Source organism: Halyomorpha halys, unplaced genomic scaffold (genome assembly GCF_000696795.3).
Source record: "Halyomorpha halys isolate HHAL.00 unplaced genomic scaffold, Hhal_1.1 Scaffold38.1, whole genome shotgun sequence".
In the NCBI taxonomy this organism is placed as follows: domain Eukaryota; kingdom Metazoa; phylum Arthropoda; class Insecta; order Hemiptera; family Pentatomidae; genus Halyomorpha; species Halyomorpha halys.
The window spans coordinates 292,219-298,267 of record NW_027110526.1 but is presented as its reverse complement, the minus strand read 5'-3'; the positions used below and the strand labels follow the sequence as shown (position 1 = coordinate 298,267).

Genomic DNA, 6,049 nt, shown 5'->3' with positions numbered 1-6,049 from the left:
AAATCTGGTACAATCACAAATCGTTCACTTTGAATTTGAATTAATACTCAGGAATAAATATTTTTATGTTATTCAGTGTGGCAATACTTTCCCGTACTAATTTTTTTACTTGACAAATGGACTTCAATCAAAACAGTTTCCAGAAAATTGGATATACAAAATTTAAACATTTTTCTTTAGCAAAATTATAGTAAAAATACAAAAATAAAAATGCCTTTCTGCTCTTTTATTCAATTCTAAATTGTTATAGAATCAATATTGAAAATACTAAGAATGATTTTATGGATTTAATCATCTTGTGAACTAAAAGGCTCATATATAAAGTGAAATTAAAAAATAATTATTTTATAGTTTTGGTTAGCAAACGATTTTTTATTGATGCCTTTTTTGTCATTCTCCAATAACTTCTACGGCTTTTTATGTTAAATATTATTTTTTCTAAAATCTTTTTAACGGTGTATAATAAGTACATGTAATGTACTCCCATTTCCGGAAATCCTGCAACATAGTTTGCAACCAGAAGAAAATATTTTCTATTTTATCTCCTTAAGCTAGGAACAAATTTCTTTCATAGTTTGTATTTAAGAATTTTAAAAATGTGAAATTGTTAATTATTTAAAAAAATTAAATTAAAGATAAAGCCAAAAAAACCATAAAGGTTTAGAGAAAGCCATTTTGTAAATTCGGCATTTAAGTTCTATCAGACAACTTCAAAGAGCTAGTTGATATTAAAGAACATTTAATTATGAATTTAGATTTTAATTAAGATAGTATATCTGTTTTTAAGAAAATCGAAAAAATATGAATCGATTATATATGGTGACACTTCCGATCAGTCGATTTTATCTAAAACATTGCTCTCACATCCCAGCCATATATCCGCATGAAATATCTAATTTTATGTTCGCATTGTTGTTAGCACTGTTATCGAACCGTCGGGTTTGGTAAGGCTATTGTAATTTTTATTTTATTATCTTATTTTCTTTTATCTTTTTTTACCCCTCTAATATCCTTAAGCTCGTTTTAATAACTAAAATTTATTGTACGTAACAAAACATTTTAAAAAATACAATATTGTATGTATATAATGTTAGGCTGCCTCCCGTTTAACGTTGCTGAGGGAACTATTCGGTAAACAGGAGTCCAGATCGATGGCACAATATTTACTAGAACTGAGCAATTCACCGGACATGCCGATGATTTCGACATAGTTTCCAGATCTGTAAGAACGCTAAAAGACCTCTTTCAATCCTGTAAATTGGAAAAGCAGTTCAGACTGACAGAGAAAAAAAGTTCAGACTTTTGAAAAAAATAATGAACATAAAATAAATATATGAGAGTAGAAAGAGATGGCGCGTAGAAAGATTACATTGAGATCGGTGGACTAATGCTGAGAGAGCAATGAGGTAGTTGGCCCAAATATGGCCTACCTAATAGTACAAGAACCAGGAAAAAATAGTCAGTTATTCCATCCCAATTTTTGATTCCTTTAATGAATACTATGAATAATTACTAGTCAAAATTGATGAGTCTGCCAAGTATAGGTAGGGGGAATAAAAAATGGCAGCAGGGATAGAGAATCTTAAAAAACATTCTTTTTTCATTGATCTATATCTTAAAAACTACCAAGAACACTAAAAAACCTAAGAAAACATTATTTAAAGATGAGTAAATTTTCTGAAATATTAGCTCTAATAAAGCTATTTACGTTCAATAGTTCTCGAGATATAGCTTTTCAAAAAGCAACATTTCTTAAAAATGTTCTGAGAGATTAATAATTAGTTAATTTATTTTGGGAAATCTATATCTCAGGGACTATGTGACGTATATATGACTATTAGCACTCAAATTAAAGCTAGTTAAATTTTTCTATAAAATAGTTTATAACGTTTATCCTTGTAGGAGTTCGTATAAATTTCTACTTGTTCGTATAAAATGTGTGATTTTTGAAAAAATATATCTGTAGAACCATAAGACCCATAAGTTTCTGCCAGCACTCAAAATAAAGGAAATGTAACTTACTATAAAGCAGTTTATAATGTTTATCTTCGTAGGGGTTGTAGTTTTTATGATATTCGCTTTTGAATATAAATTTGGCAAATGAAAATTTGTCCGAACAACTATAAATAAATTTATTTTAGCAAATACGAACAATAATACTCTTACGAAGATAAATTTCATAAACTACTTTATAGTCCATTAAATTAACTTTAATTTGAGTGTTAATAGACATCTGTGAGTCGAATGGTTTTTGAGTTATAGATTTTTCAAAATAAATTCACTAACTACTATTCTTTCAGTACATTCTATACAATATTTTTATGAAATGTTGCTTTTTAAAAAGCTACATTTCGAGAACTATTGATTGTAAATAGCTCTGTTCGGGGTCATATATTTGTAAATTTATTCTATTTTAAATTATGATTTGTTAGCTCCAAATGAAAAATTAATTATTTTTAACGTGTTGAAACAGCCGCCATTTTTTATTCCCCCTACTATACTTGGCAGACTCATCAATAGTGACTTGTAATTATAAATAGTTTTCATTAAAGTTATTAAAAATTGGGTTGAAGTAACTGCCTTTTTTCTCCTCTTGGGCTCTTGTACTTATATGGTTTGAACAGTTGTACCCCACTCAGTATCCAATAAATTGGTCTGAAATTTTTCCTAAAGCTAGATTAATCTACTTTCAAAAACAAAATAAGGTAATGAAATGAAAAGGAGGTTCAGGAGGAATTTTCGGCGTTCACACAACTATTATCAATTGGCCCACAAGGGGTCTACATGTGGGCTGTACTCATCTTTATCATGTTACCAAGGAAATACCAAAATTAAATTTCAACACCATGTAAATTAAAAATAATCAGTATTATCAAATGAAAACAATTTGGATGGCACTCTTCACATTCTGAACACATAAACACCATGTCAAGTCTACTCTCATATCAATCACACAATTAGTGAACATATGTTTGACAAAGAAGTGCAAATGTATCTTTTAATCCCTTCATGTGCATAAAAAAGTGAAGAGCGACCTCCAAAGACACTTGGAGGTCAATGGCATCCCCACTTCAACAATCCTGTGCACTTGTTCCATTTCGTCAGATTCAGGTAGAACTGCGCTCTTACCCAATTTCGGCTAGGATATTGTTGGAAGTGAATTGTGTCTTGTCAGAGTATGCCTGGAAACTGCTTTATGGGATGACATTCCTTTTTTCATCGCTTTCAGTGCAGTTTTTAGTAGCCCATTATCCTGTTACCATAGGAACCACATCCTCTACCAGTTAAGAAAGAAATATCAAAACAGTTAATTACTTACAAAATTGCATGTTTATGATGAAAAATATGCTCGAAAACAGGAAACAAATGGTGTTATAATATGTCCTACCTAGAAATCATTAGTTCATATTGGGTTTTTATTTGGGCTCCAAGGAAAACTCACGGAATTATACTTTGCTAGAGGTCAGTCTCAGATTAGCTGCATCAAATAGATGCAGTAAATTTTTTGAAACTGAGACTCTACTAAAATGGCTAGTCCTCACATATAGCTTGGACATTGAATAAGGCTGAAGCGAATAGACTACTCATTTTAGAGAGAAAAATATCGAAAAGGATCTTAGGCCCAATCTAAGAAAGTATTACCTAACGAATAAGAAAAAAATATGAAAATTAACGATATTTTAACTTACTAAAATGTACTGCACAGAGCAGAAAGGATGACGGAGCCTTTTGGAGGAGGTCCTAACTCAGTGAGCATTCCTCCATATATGTATATATCGAAGCAAATATAAAAATAATAACATAAGGTACTTCGCATGTGAAATCAGACCAAATGCAAAACTGAAATAACATTAATACCGTTAACATTATTTCTACTTTCAGATACGTTGGAAATAGGCAAAATCGCTTATATAAGGGATCAGATGTGAATGAATGATCCACTGCAAAGTGCTATTTAACATCATTCACTAATTTAATTTAAAAAAAAAAAACATTATAGGATAGACTCAAGAATGATTTATTCATTATAAAGAGCCACAATTCTTTAATTCAATACTAAGAGATGGAGATAAGATTAACTCAAAGATCTACTTAACTCATAACTCAACACAACAATAAGATATTATCAACAGAGAGATGAGGAGGTGGAAAGAGTGATGCAGGTGATTCATTATAAAGAGCTACCATTATTTTTTTTCCAAATTAATCAATTTAAGTAAGCTAAAAACAGGTTTTTTATTGTTAAGATCCATTCTAAAAGCCCTGATGAAGCCGTACACAGTTGGGCAAAACGTTGGTTCACAATAAATAGTTTATATAGTATTTGAATTGTTTTTATCGCACCCGGACCACTTTCCTTTTATTAAATAATATTTTAATTAGATGGACGCATCTTTTTTTATAATACGAGAAATTCATATGCACCAACTTGAAAATGGGCAGGATTTGTATGAAACACAATAAATTCATAGAGTTGTGGAATAAATTCATATATATAATTCTAAAAGTGTGTTGAATTTCCTAAACTTAGTTTATATTAAATAGTATAAGAAACCGTTTTGAGTAAGTTTCAGAAATAAATAAATATTTATTAGTGCGTCTTCTTGACTGGCCGCACCCTACGATTAACTCACAATAACCGAATAACCAACAATTTCAAATGAACAACTAGTGTATTTTGACTTCTCTTAGTTTCTAAAAATACTAATAGTGATAATTTACATATTCACCACATTTTTAATAGGTCAAGATGTATTCAACTTTGAAAATCAAATACTTTAAACATAACGAGTCTTATTAGTATATCACCTGTCTTTGAAATGAGTTATTATAGTTTATATAAAACGAATTGATAGTTATTTATTTTAAAATCACATTAGAATTTATTTGAAATCAGTAGCATCATGAAGTATACCTTTAAAATATACTAAAACAGCAGAAACAGCATGAAACAAACTCTAGAATTCAAAACAGTATTTCAAAGTTCTAAAAACATATTAGTGTTGAGTCTTGAATTATTTTTTTTTTCAATTTCATAATTTTCTAGGTTTACATTCACAGTTATTTTCAAAGGTAAAAATAATTTTTAATATATATTTTATTTTTGAGAAATTTAAAAATATCAAAACTTGACCAAAAAAGCTTCTGTTTTCGTAATAATACGTCTTAAAATAAACATATAAAGAATTATTGAATCATAAAAAAAATATAAATTATAAAATCAATAAAAAAACGTTTTGTTTTTAATTCGCATCTTGGCTATTGTATTTACTGACATACCTAGAGAAAATTTGTTTTTAATTTTACTTACGTTACTATTCGACGTCAAATACACAAGACACAACGAATACACGGCTACAGACTGAACGCCGCAGTGAGCAGACCGATTTAAAAAGGCTACCCCCCCTCCACCTTAGGTTCCAGGAACATCCTGACAGACATTGGCAGAAACAAGATCTATGGGGAATACGCTACTATTTTCACAAGGGCAATGGATTCTTCTCCGTACAGTTTGGCCTTTTCTTATCGAGAATTGCGCGTTGTGCCTGTCAGATAAACGTGGGTAGACCAGTTTTCGGGAGGAGATAGTAAAATCTTCGAACCACATATGAACCGTAATTATTTCTATTCGATGAAAAAAAGAAACCAATCAGAATCGTTAGTTCATTATGCAATATATATACATATATATATTATTTTATACCAGATCGGCCTGGTGGGATTAACATGGTTGATATAGCCGTTATATTAATTATATATATATGTATTTTTTTTAACAGTTGATTATGGGGGGTATAGTCTCGTACAAAAGACACCCCTAACTGTAAGCAATGTTATTATTAAAAAAAGAAAATAAATAGATAAGAATAATGCTTCTTAATAAAAGAGGAAAGTAAAATTAATAACAAAAAATAATGATATTGGTACACTTAAATAAAACAAACAATTGCCCTCTAATAGTAAAAAGAAACAAGTTAATTTGAAAAAGAAACGAGAGAAGAACATAGAAAAAATAATAATAATAATAATGAATAAATAAAATGAGTAA

At 29.6% G+C, this 6,049-nt stretch overlaps 1 protein-coding gene across 1 annotated transcript in view; it reads right to left on the bottom strand.

The window, feature by feature from the left end:
• Positions 1-5,445, bottom strand: part of LOC106687561 (hemocyte protein-glutamine gamma-glutamyltransferase) — a 44,177-nt gene extending 38,732 nt beyond the window's left edge. Inside the window, exon 1 of the mRNA XM_014431525.2 lies at positions 5,312-5,445. The gene's annotated coding sequence lies outside the window, so the exon portion shown is untranslated. The remainder of the gene's footprint in view (positions 1-5,311) is intronic.
• Between the last annotated feature and the right edge of the window lie 604 nt (positions 5,446-6,049).